The 13,245-nt window shown below is 46.3% G+C and overlaps 1 protein-coding gene across 3 annotated transcripts in view; it reads right to left on the reverse strand.

Moving 5' to 3' along the window:
* The window catches only part of FBXO8 (F-box protein 8), a 149,716-nt gene that overhangs the window by 49,831 nt on the left and 86,640 nt on the right, over window positions 1-13,245 (reverse strand). The gene's annotated exons all lie outside the window — the stretch shown is intronic.

Raw genomic sequence — 13,245 nt, forward strand, 5'->3', positions numbered from 1 at the left:
GGGGGAACAGAGGCAAACAAGTTGCATCTGTTGGTGGCGGAAACCCGAGCCCTAAGTTATAATGTTGTATGTGTTTATAAAGGACATTGTTGGGGGGGGGGGGTGAATCTTGTGTAGTTTGGGGCTGCTACACAGGATGGCCGGGGAGCAAGAGGGGGGCCGATGCTCTGGCCGCAAACTTACCCTCGCAGGAGCTGCGGCGGGGTAAGTGGAAAGGGGTGAAGAAGCGTCTTACCCTCGCAGGAGCTGCGGCGGGGTAAGTGAAAAGGGGTGAAAAAGCGTATTACCATTCGGATGAAGTGGTAAGAGAAGTACCTGAAGAAGAAGGGGAGGAGGAGGGGGTTGGGGGGAATGTTTTGACTAATTGTTAAAAGTTGAAGAGCTCGGGTTAAGTTATGAAATAAACTGCGGCCCAATGTATAAGCCAAATCATATGGAGTTTGTCTTTTGTACAAGGGAGGGGGGGGGGAGGGTGTGTCAGCGAGCGAATAGTCTTGCCTACCTATGTTACAAAAACTTAAATGAATAAAACAGAAAAACATCATGGATAAAACAATTAAGTGCAATAAAACAGAGCAGAATCTAATTAAAAAAAAATAAAATCTAAAGTTAAGTAGAATTCAGATGAGGTAAAAAGTTCCAAAGGCAAAGTGATAAATAAGGAAATCATTTCTCTGGATTCTCAAGATGAATGTTTCTAATAAAGGGCAACACTAAAAGCTCTTGCTATGAAGACTGTAGTGGATGAGAAGGTAGATGGGGGAAAATTACAGAAGAAAGATGTGTAGTGTAATTCTGGACAATTTACAATGCTCTGAGGTTTTTTCATGAAGACCAATAGAGTGAAATACAGTAATCAATTCTGGAGAAAACGAGGGCCTAAAGCACAATACAAGTCATTGGGTCCAACAAAGGAATGAACCATACTGTATGCAACTTGGTGAATGGAGCCCTCACCACAGTCTTAATATGGGCATGCAAGGACAAGTCAAAATCTAATATAACACCTAGATTTTATAGTTGCATCAGACTTGGCAATTCACAGACTTCAGAGGTAAAAGTAGAGGGAAAATCTGGGAGGGGATCATTACCATCTCTTATCTACAAGCATATTATGAAATAACCAGCACTTAACTGCAACTAGACAGATGGAAATAAATTTGAAGGCTGCAGACCAAGATGACAAAGTTGGTTTAAAAAATTGAATGACATTGGCATAAAGTTTTTAATTTACATCCAAAACGTAGAGTCATTTGCATACAAGAGGTAGATAAATATTAAACAAAACATTTGATAAGGCTGAACCCTGAGGAACACATAGTAATTGTATGCCAAGAGGATGCTGCAGGAGTAATTCTAACTTATTTCATTCGATCAATCAGATTGGAGGTAAACCAGTTCAGTACCAGTGCAAGACACCCCAAGATCACACAGAAAAAAAGAATCTGGTGACTTAGGATGTCAAATGCAGCAAAAATATCAAGTACCACCATAACGATTTATTCCACTATCGAAACCACATCTAATGGAATGCAGGATGAATAACAGGAGGATTTCAGTGCTTTATAATCAACGGATCCAGCTAACAGAAGCTTCAACAATATTAGAAACCCTTCCTCAAACCTCTCTATATCTCTCAGAGAAACATAGAAATGATGGCAGAAAAGAACCAAATGGTCCATTCAGTCTGCCCAGCAAGCTTAAGGTAGTAACTGACATTCTGTGCAGGCTACTCCCATGTTTCTCTTAAGGGTAGTAACTGCTGCTCCATGTAGGTAAACCCAAGCCTTAATAGAACCCATAAAAATAATAGCTAGCAACATTTTTTTACTGGGTAATGAGCTTTCTTGAAAATTCAGACAGTGCTGCTTTACGTGCTTTGTTTATGGACTTGGCCGTAGAAACAGTCCTGTATTTTTTCCCTTATGTCTGCATATCAGTGCCCCAGACCGCAGAAGTCTGGGCCTTCTTGGTTATTGTCTGAATCAATTCCCCTTATCTCCTGCCGAAATAGGGAGCAATGTTGCAGTTGCATTAAAAGCATCAAGGCTTTTGGTTAGAGTTATAATCTTTTCCTGAAGACCCCTGTTCTTGTTGATTCTCAAAGCTTATAGTAATCTGCTTACCCCCTCCCCCCTTTGAGTAGGCTGTAGCAGATGATCATTCCCATATCCAGTTCCAGACTGAGACCAAGCTTCTGGTCCAAGATAATTAAGTTGCAAGATCTTTCAGAAAAGAAAGACTTGGAATCCTCACATAATTCATCAGTCTCTACAGATACTTTACGAATGCTAGACTTAACCAAATTGTACAAGGTTCTAAATAAGGCTGCAGGCCAACTTTTAGTCATTGCCAATCGGTTAGCAATCTGTTACTTAGCCTGCCTAATAGCAGACCATAGCCTTACAATGGTCAAGTTTCAGGAAGGATTTCCACTTTCTCCACCATCTCTCTCTATTTGGCACATTTGGCCCTTCAGAAAGTAAATAGCCTCTGTAAACTAAGGCGATTAATTCTCCCCTCTAATTTGTATCAGTTTTTCTGGGTCACACTAATCAAATACCTCCCCATAGAATAATATTCCATTTCCCAGGTTCTACATTTCAAAGACACCTCCAATATAACATCAACATTAATTTGGCTCAGTAGCTTCCCCAACAGCTCAATATTTCTTTTTGAGAGCTTCCTGGTTATCTTCTGTTTTCTCAAGCAGTGAATATCACAAGACATTCTAACAGAACTAAAAAAAAAAAAGTGATCTGACCAAAAAAGCTTGGCCCAAATAGAATCTGACTCAATACAAACTCTTCTAGTAACAAATATCAAATCTACGATATATCCAGCTTGATGAGTCAACTGCTCCACCAATTATTTAAAGTCTTAAGTCCTCCAAAGAACTAAAAAGTTCTTCAAATTGTCCCCACCTGCCACCTCCCCTGAGGCCAATGAAAATCTACATACATTTTCTTTCCCTAATCACAATTCAGCTAAAAATGTTAAGTAGGCCATCGCTGGCCAGCTTAGAGGATGATTGGGCCTGATAGACTACAACAATTTACAATACATTTCTGGATTACATAGTAGACAAACAATGCCTTCCAACTGTTTAATCAAGTGTAATTCCATTCCTCAAACTTTGCAGTAAATAAGAGCAACACCCTTCCTTGTTTAACCAATCTAGGTTTTTCAAAAACAAGAAAAACCTTCAGAGCAAAGCTTTCACAGACTAATATCACCTTCCATCACCCAAGTTTCAGTAATGCACACAAATGTCAAATCATTATCAAATTATATATTAAATGGGTCCTACTGACAAAAGAACGAGCATTAATTAATTCCCCTTTCAACCCACAGCCTATTTACCCACTTTTATTGTGAAAAGTCTGAACAGGCAGTCTACATTCCCATCTAACAGGGATGTTCATCAAATATGCATTAGGGCCTTATTGCAGACATTAGGGCCCTAATGCCCACAATAACGCCATAACACGTGTGATAAATAATGCATCGTGAAATGCATATACAAAATCTAAAAATCGCATGATTTAACACAGGAAACAACTGGTGTAATGCTGTGCCCAAAACCAGAACTGAGATAAAAATCGCAAATCCCGTTTCAGGCAGAGAGGGAAAAGAGCCTCTGGGGAGGCACACACATTAGTCAACTTTTTATACCACTGTAAGAGGGGCAACTAGTAACCTGGGATGAGGTTTTGGTGGTGGCCTAGGTTTTGGGGGGCAATTTTACATGCAGTCAGAGGTACGAACAGCATAGTGCACATCAGTGAAGATTTGATGTGATTTGGAGTGATGAAAGGTACACAAAAGAAGAGATTTGTACAATGTACTCTCTATCTAGTTTGATGCAGATCAAGCTAGATAAAATACCTATGTGATGCGGTAAAATAGCGTGCATTGTGGTATCTCGAAAACAACCCTGACCACGCCCCCCTCCCCTTTTTTCCTCTCACTTTTAGTGTTGGCTGTGGTCTTGCTTCATTCAAAAAGTTTGTTGAAGTTTTTGGCTCGGGCTCTGTGCTGTTTTTGCTGGCATGTTGCTCTCTGGTAATTTCTTGTTTGCGGTTGCTGAGGCTGTTGCCTCTGGGACTGGTAAGATGGTGCACGATAGGGAGTAAACTGTATTGACGCTGGTAGAATGGTCATCTGTAGGGATAATACCATTTAGAGGGGAATTGTTCTATTGGGGATGTGAGCGATTATACTGCCACATTTTTTTCTTTCAACTGTGAGACAGTCTCATACAACCTGTCCCCAAAAAGATGGTCTCCCTTGCAAGGTAGGTCAGCAAGCTTTTCATGGACATCATCCTTTATTGCGCTGCTCTGAGCCAGGTGATTCTACGGGCTGCTATGGTAGCTGCTAACATTCTTGCGGAAGTCTCAAAGGCTTCATAGACCATTCTAAGTAGATAATGTAAGCCTTCCTCCATGCTTAATTTGATTTGAATATCAACCTCAGAAGGACTGTCTTGTTTTAGTCCTTGTAGATACTCATATAAATACTGAGTTATATAAAACTGGTGCTGTTTCATTCTAGAATTCAGCATCGCACCTTGAAACATTTTCTTGCCAAAATTGTCTAGGTACTTGCTGTCCCTACCTGGTGGAGCATTAAAGTACAGATTTTTTTCTTTGTTTTTTCATTGCCGATTCAATGACAGAAGCATGTGGTAGTTAAAAATGCTCCATAATGTGTGGACTTGTGTACTTTAAATTTCAGATCTGTTTTCTATTAAAGTTGGAAAATGGTGGTGTCCAGGATTTGTCTAGGACATCCTCCAGCACCGCATGAGGAGGTAATGCCAAAGGCTCTGATGGAATATCGAACATCTTTAATATTCCATGTACTTTTGCTCTCGGATCGGGTATCTTTTTTGTTTCTATCTTTAGGAAGGAGCCTACATTCTCTATGAACTTTGAATATGTTAAATCCTCGGACAGAAAATATGGTTCAGGCGGCCCCTCCGGTGGATCTGAAGGGATCCCTGTAGACGATCCAGGAGATGTTTGTGGAGAGGCGGGGATATTGACTTCTCTCGCCGAATCCACCGAACTAGGTTCATGCCCCATGGTTTCTTCTGCACCTTCATCTCCCGGGTGGGGAGGGAAGACTGTAGGGACCTTGTAGAAATGTTGCCTTCAGACTCAGTTGATGAACCTTGGTCTTGAAGGGGGGTCCAGCATTGATACAAAACCTTTTAGAATGTCTGATATCTGTGATATTGCTTGCAAGTCTGCCTTCTTCCCCTTGGAACAGGTAGTAAGGCGTTTTACTTTCTGTGGTAGGCTAGACTCAGTCGGAATCTAGCAGAGTCCAGTTCCTTTTGTGAGGTAGTTCGGACATGAGGTTCTTGGTGAGATTTATGTCATTTTATGAAGGGTTCCTGGATATGAGGTCGTTGTCTTTTTTGTTTTTACACTTGTGAAAGACCTGAGTATATACTGCTTGGTGAGGAAGATTTGTCAGTTAGTCTGACTACTTCCACATCAGAACCAGCTTCCAGCTTTTCCACAGTAAATACTATTTGTGGGTCTTGTCGTCCATTGTGATTCAGTACCCCCTTTGGGCTGATTTATGTCCCTGGGTTTGTCACACTTCGATGGCATCAAGGATTTCCTTTTCTGCTTCTCTGTGTCTGTTTTATGAGGAATGTCCTCCGATTCTGTCCATTTTGATGCCTTGTGACATGATTGCGTCAAGGGTTTGTGTATCCTACAACTCGAGGTTTCATGCGGCTACCTAGTCAATGCCCCATGCATCGGGTGAGTTGGCGCTCTGTGAATTGGGTAAGTCGATGATTCATGCATCAGGCGAGGAGACGCCACTTGTGTCGGGCAAGTCAATGCATCGTGCTTCGAGCGAGTTGATGTTTCGTGCGTCGGATGACTCAGTGATTCATGAGTCTTACTTCGGTCAGTACCGTGTTTAGATTTTTTAAGACTCCAGCGATATCTGTACCATTTTCCTCGACTCAATAGGGTGTTCTCTGGGTTTTTCTCCCAGACCCTGTCTGTATCTGGAAGGATCTTCTACCCGTTTTGTATGCAGTTCCAGAGACGTGGCTCTCTTACCAGTAACAATTTTGTTTTCTGAGCTGGTAAGGACTGGGTCGAGCGGTGGGTCGGAGCTTAAGAACTGGAAGGATCGGTCCTCAGACTCTCCATTTTTTTGGCCCTTTGTCTCTGGGCCCATGGAAACACCCTGCTGTAGTTGTGGCAGGAGGCCTGATAGTGGTCTGAACAGAGGCATATGTAGCAATAATTGTATCTGTCTGTGATGGACAGAGTGCACCAGATTCAAATTTTGCCTATGTGGCAGAATTTGTCCTTTCTCCCGTGCTTAAAAGCACGGGAGAAAGGAAAACTGACAAAATGAGAAGATTTGTGCGGGAATGTCCACACAGAGCACAGATCTGTATATTTGAAGAAAGTTCCGCATTGGGCTGCCCGGAGGACGCCCCAGAGAGCATAACTAATTCAACCTGTTTATCTATGGGAACATTTTTTTTTTTACTCAACACAAAGCTCTGGAAGTTGTTGCCAGAGGATGTGGTTAGTGCAGTTAGTGTAGCTGGATTTAAAAAAGGTTTGGATAAGTTCTTGGAGAAGTCCATTAATGGAGAAATTACTTACCTGATAATTTCGTTTTCCTTAGTGTAGACCGATGGACTCAGGACCAATGGGTATAGTGTGCTCCTGATAGCAGTTGGAGACTGATCAGATTTCAATCTGACGTCAACCCTAGTACATATACCCCTGCAGGATGCCATGCTCTTCAGTATAGTCTTCGAAAACAATTGTGGATATATGTGTGACTGAATAACTTTATTAACTTGCATAACTTTGTTAACTTGGTTAACATGAACTGGTTGATGTGGTTATAGCTGGAGACCGCCAGTGCACTCAATCGAGAAATGCTGACACCTGGTAGGTATGGGTGTCCTAATTAGAGGGAAACTTGGCTTACCCGTGTTTGTCTTGCTCTCGGGGATTGTCACCTGAGGTTTCCGTGATCGTTGGCAGCCATGGGCGGGATGCTGAGTCCATCTGTCTACACTAAGGAAAATGAAATTATCAGGTAAGTAATTTCTCCATTTCCTAGGGGGTAGCAGATGGACACAGGACCAATGGGATGTACAAAAGCTACTCCCAAACTGGGTGGGAGGCTGCCCGTGGCCCACTTAGTACTGCCCTTGCGAATGCTATGTCCTCCCGAGCTTGAACATCCGGGTGATAGAACCTAGAAAAGGTATGAACCATGTCGCCGCCCGACAGATCTCGGCGGGTGAAAGCATCTTGCTTTCCTCCCAGGACACTGCCTGGGCTCTAGTGGAATGGGCCTTGACTTGTAGAGGTGGAGGCTTACCTGTCTCTACGTAGGCTGCCTTGATAACTTCTTTGATCCAGCGGGCTATGGTTGACCGTGAGGCCGCTGCCCCTTGTTTCTTCCCGCTGTGAAGGACGACGAGGTGGTCTGTCTTTCGTACGGATTTCGACCTTTCCAGATATCAGAGTAGGAGTCTGCCGATGTTAAGATGGTGAAGGCGGTGAGATTCTTCCGAGTCCTTATGCTCGTCTGGCGATAGCAGCGAGATGGTTTGGTTTAAATGGAAGTGAGAAACCACTTTTGGGAGGAAGGAGGGGACTGTGTGTAGCTGTATAGATCACGGTGTGATCCTGAGGAAGGGTTCTCGACAGGACAGTGCTTGAAGCTCGGAGTTGCGACGGGTCGAGCAGACTGCCACTTGGAATGCAGTCTTCGGTGTTAGTAGTCGGAGGGACAGACCAGGGGTGTGTCTGAAGGAGGCTCCTGCTAGGAAGTCTAGGACTAGATTGAGATTCCATAAAGGTACCGGCCACTTCAGGGGTGGTCTGATCTGTTTGACCCCTTTCAGGAAACGGGAGACATCTGGATGAGAGGTTAGGCTGCTGCCCCCCACCTTGGCTCTGTAGCAGGCCAACGCGGCCACCTGCACCTTGATGGGAGTTGAGGGACAACCCCTTCTGTAAGCCGTTCTGCAGGAATTCCACAATTGTGGGAATTTCGACTGTCTGCAGGAGGATGTCACAGTCTTCACACCAGGCTTCGAATATTCTCCATATTCGTATGTACGTTAGAGTTGTGGAAAACTTGCGTGCTCGGAGCAGAGTGTCAATCACTGCCCCCGAGTATCCGCTCTTCTTCAGGCGTGTCCTCTCAATGGCCAGACCATAAGAGAGAATCGATTTGGGTCTTTGTGGAGGATCGGGCCTTGTTGGAGCAGATCCCTGTGAGGAGGTGGAGGGAGAGGGATCCCTGTCAGTAGTCTTCGCATGTCTGCGTACCACGGCCTTCTTGGCCAGTCCGGGGCCACTAGAAGTACTGGTCCCCTGTGGTGTTCTATCTTGCAGATGATTCCGCCCAGTAGCGACCATGGTGGGAAGGCGTATAGCAGGATTTCCTGTGGCCAGGTCTGGATGAGAGCATCGATTCCTTGGGATTGTGGATCCCGCCTGTGAATGAAGAAGTTGGGAACTTGGGCATTTGACCGGCTTGCCAGGAGGTCCATGGCTGGTGTTCCCTAGCGGTTTACTATTAACTGGAAGGCTGTGTTCGACAGCCTCCAATCCCCTGGGTCTAGACTTTCTCTGCTGAGGTAATCCGCAGTGACATTGTCTTTTCCCGCAATGTGGGCGGCTGAGATCCCTTGTAGGTTTGATTCTGCCCACGCCATTAGAGGTTCTATTTCCAGGGACACCTGTTGGCTTCTGGTTCCTCCCTGGCAGCTGATGAAGGCCACTGTTGTGGCGTTGTCAGACATGACTGATTCGCCCTGGAGTCTGTGACTGAACCGTAGGCAGGCTAGCCTGACTGCCCGTGCTTCCAGTCGGTTGATGTTCCAGCCAGACTCTTCCTTGTCCCATTGCCCCTGGGCGGTCACTTCCTGGCAGTAGGCTCCCCATCCTCGAAGACTCGCATCCATGGTGAGCAGGATCCAGGTCAACGGGGATAACCTTAATCACTTGCTCAGATGATTTTCTTGTAGCCACCATTGTAGCTGAGTTCGAACTTCCTCCGGGAGCTGGAGGCAAACGGAGTAATTCTGGGACATATGATTCCATCGTGACAGTAGGGAACGCTGTAGGGATCACATGTGAGTTCTTGCCCATGGAACCACTTCCAGTGTGGATGACATGAGACCGAGGACTTGGAGGTAGTCCCACACCTTGGGGTGAAGACCGCTTAACAGGTTTCGCAATTGGTTCATCAGCTTTGTTCTCTTTGTAAGAGTCAGAATCACCTTGTCTTGTCTGGTGTTGAAGCGGACTCCCAGGTATTCCAGAGATTGGGAGGGCTGCAGACAGCTCTTGTTTGTGTTGACCGCCCACCCGAAGTTCTCCAGTAGAGTTTTAACTCTGGTGGTCGCCTGATGACTTTCCTCTGGAGATTTTGCCCTGATCAACCAATCGTCCAGATATGGGTGTACAAGGATTCCTTCTTTCCTCAGTGTCGCCGCCACTACAACTATGATTTTGGTGAACGTTCGGGGTGCTGTGGCTAGCCCGAAGGGTAGTGCCCGGAACTGATAGTGGTGGTCCAGAATCATGAAGCGTAGAAAACGCTGATGCTCATGGTGGACCGGAATGTGCAGTAGGCTTCTGACAGATCCAGGGATGTGAGAATTCTCCCGGCTGTATCGCTCTAATGACCAAGCGTAGGGTTTCCATGCGGAAGCAAGGGACCTTCAGGTGACGGTTGACGGACTTCAGGTCCAGGATGGTCGGAACATACCCTCTTTCTTGGGAATGATAAAGTCGATGGAATAGTACCCAGTATTTTGTTGGTGTGTGGGTACCGGCGTTATGGACTTAAAGGCGAGCAATTTGGTCAGTGTGGTTTCCACTGTCATCCTCTTGGAGAGGTCATGGCAGGGAGATTTCACAAATTTGTCCGGAGGAATGTTGTGGAAGTCCAGATAATATCCCTCTCGAATGATGGTTAAGACCCACTTGTCCGAAGTTCTCTTGACCCATCTTTGGTAGAATAGGGCAAGCCTGCCCCCTGTGGCTTCTTCCTGTGAATGGGCCGGCTGATTTTCATTCAGAGTGCAGCTGGGGCCTGGGCCAGAGCCGGCTCCCCTTTTGTTGTGCTTGTTCTGAAAGGACTGGCCCCTGCCTGTGGGGCAAGATGTTTGATATGTACTTTTGAAGCGCTGTGATCCCCTGCTGTTAGATGTTCGGGGCGAGGGGTGCTGGCTTCTCTTCTTCTCCTGTGGTAGCCGTGGCAGTGGAGATTCGCCCCATTTGTCGGCTAACTTCTCCAGTTTGCTTCCAAACAGGAGGGTTCCCTTAAAGGGCATTCTCGTGAATCTCGTCTTGGATGTTGCGTCGGCAAACCAGCTTCAGAACCAGAATTGTCTTCTGGCTGCCATGATGGATGAAACTCCTCTGGCTGCAGTGCGTACCAGGTCTGAGGTCGCATCAGTGAGGAATGATACTGCTGGTTCTAGTGCTTCGACGGGCGTGGCGGCATTCCTAGTCTTAGATAAACAGGCGTGTGTCACCACGGCACAGCAGGCCGCGATCTGTAGCGACACAGCTGAATCGTCAAATGACTGTTTGAGGATGGATTCCAGACGTCTGTCCTGGGCATCCTTGAGTGCCGCTCCTCCCTCGACTGGGATGGTAGTGTGCTTAGTGACCGTGCAGACCACGGCATCCACTTTGGGGAATGTCAGGAGATTTTTGGCGGCGGGGCCCAGGGAGTACATGGCTGCCAGGGTCCGCCCCCCCTTTGAACGTGGCCTCCGGAGATTCCCATTCCAGGGCAATTAGCTGTTGGACAGCTTGCAACAAAGGAAAATGGCGGGAGGCCTGACTGAATCCCTTGAGGAGGGCACGTGTCTTCGGTTTCCCTGTGGCACATGCCTGGGATAGCGAGCTCTTTCAAGCTGTTTGCCACGAGGTCTGAAAGCTCATCTTTGGTGAAGAACAGCCTCATGGCTTTTTAGGGTTCCGTTCCTGGAGGGATTTCTCCTTCCTCAAGGGAGTCTTGATCCTCGTCTGAGGTGTCCATGTCACCAGTGCTGGGGCTTTTGGGCAGGCGAGGCACTTCTCTGGGTTTAGAGGGTCCCAGGATGTTAGGGTCCTCTGGGGGAGGCTGTGGCATCGGGGGAGCCGGTTGCATGTGGACAAAAGTATTTCCGTCTTTGAAGAATTCTACTCAGCAGAAAGATGCTGGGTCTAAATTGAGAGGCGCTGCGTCCCCAGGGAGCCCCGTTTGAATGAGGCTCTCGCTGGGGGTAGCGAGGTCCGGTGTACTTTCGGTGGATCCGGATCCCAGTACCAGCTGGGGAGGACCTTGGGCTGGATCGCCCAGGGCCTCCTCGCACTGTATACACAAGGCCTTGGCCTCTTCGTGCTGATTTTGTGCCCACGGCTTGCCTCTGTGCGCACAGAATGAATCGGCGGACAGGGCAGCGATGAAATGGTAACGGCGACCACCTCGGAGGGTCTCCACGTGGGAGGGCCCTCGTATTGAACAGAGGTCTAGCCCGGATAGGGCTGATCAACCTGGTAGCACTGACGCCGGCTGGCGATCTGTGCGGCTATTCGAGCCTCGGAGACCAGAGACTTTTAAGAAGTTTTCTACCTTACCTTGTCTCGGCGTTTCCCCGGTCTCGTTCCGGGCGGCTCTAGCTGCGGGGGGAGAGGGAAAAGTACCTTTACCGCCACGCTCAAATTTGCACCTGCTGCCTCTCAGCTGCACCCGATGCCGGGGGCCGGCTGCTGGACCGAGGCCCAGCTCTGAGGGATCGCGGAAATCACCTCAGGAATCTTGACTAGGGAAGGGACCCGTAGGTATCACCGCAGGAGAGCAGGGCTCGTCTGTAGAGGTAAGTTTTTCGTCTTTGTTTTGGATTTCTTTTGTTAGAATACTCTAACGCTGTGCAAGCGTGTATAGAGTCCCGAACTACTATGGAGATGGAAAATACTGAAGAGCATGGCGTCCTGCAGGGGTATATGTACTAGGGCTGTCAGATTGAAATCTGATCCGTCTCCAACTGCTATCAGGAGCATACTATACCCATTGGTCCACAATCCATCTGCTACATGCTAGGAAACTGCTATTAATCAAGTTGACTTAGGGAATAGCCACTGCTATTACTAGCATCAGTAGCATGGGATCTACTTAGTGTTTGTGTACTTGCTAGGCACTTGTAGCCTGTATTGGCAACTGTTGGAAACAGGACACTGGGCTTGACAGACCCTTGGTCTGACCCAGTATGGCAATTTTTTGTGTTCTTAAACAAGCAGCTGGGTCTCTCTAGCAGGCTTCAAGTCCTAATGGAAAACAGGCATTCATCAAGACAGGTCAGTCTGGCTGGCTACACAGTGGACCTAGGAAGCTGGATTTTGAGCAACGTCTATGCAATTATAACTTGTTATTGAGAATACAGAGCCTTGTGACTGGGCATGGGAAGGGTGGATGTTGACAGAAACTAAGTGAGAATTTTGTATGTTTTTTTTTTTTTTTCAAAAGGAATAAGACAACAAGACTGTGCTGTATAAGGAGAAATCTTCCACCTGGTTATGCTTCATGGCTCACAGCTGGGATGCATCCTTGGCAAGGTTGACAGGAATAACTTGGTGGGCTGGATTTTTTTTTTATCCCACTTTTACTATGTTGAGCTGTAATACTTAAGGGCTACAAGCTGGTTTTGATTTCAAGATATTCCTGATGAATATACATAAAGCTGAGGCCGTACATGCAAATATCTCTCATATACATATTCATTAGGAATATCCTAAAAATAAATATTGGTTTGCGGTCCTCGAGGTTTGCAGTTTGTTACCTCAATTGAGTTCTCTCAGCAAAAGACTTATCAGGAACCACAGACTGCCGCTACCTTCAAATCTTGGTATATATGCAACCTAATCTGACCAGCAGGTGTTGCCATCATGCAATGGCTGAGACTCCCTCAGTTACAGGAGCAGGTACCTCTAACCAGACTGGTTTTCAGGATATCTATGAGTATGCATGAGAAAATTTGCTTGCACTGGGTCTCCAACTTATTCAAATATCTCATGCATATTCATTGTAGATATCCTGAAAACCAGACTGGTTAGATGAGCTGGGTTGGGAAACACTGCACTAGATGCAAGTGCTGTGTCCAGTCTCCCCAGCTCTTGACAGCCTGAGAAATTCATGTTAAAGATTTAAATCTACATCTCCACTGTACTG

Source organism: Rhinatrema bivittatum, chromosome 1, assembly GCF_901001135.1.
Source record: "Rhinatrema bivittatum chromosome 1, aRhiBiv1.1, whole genome shotgun sequence".
Classification (NCBI taxonomy): domain Eukaryota; kingdom Metazoa; phylum Chordata; class Amphibia; order Gymnophiona; family Rhinatrematidae; genus Rhinatrema; species Rhinatrema bivittatum.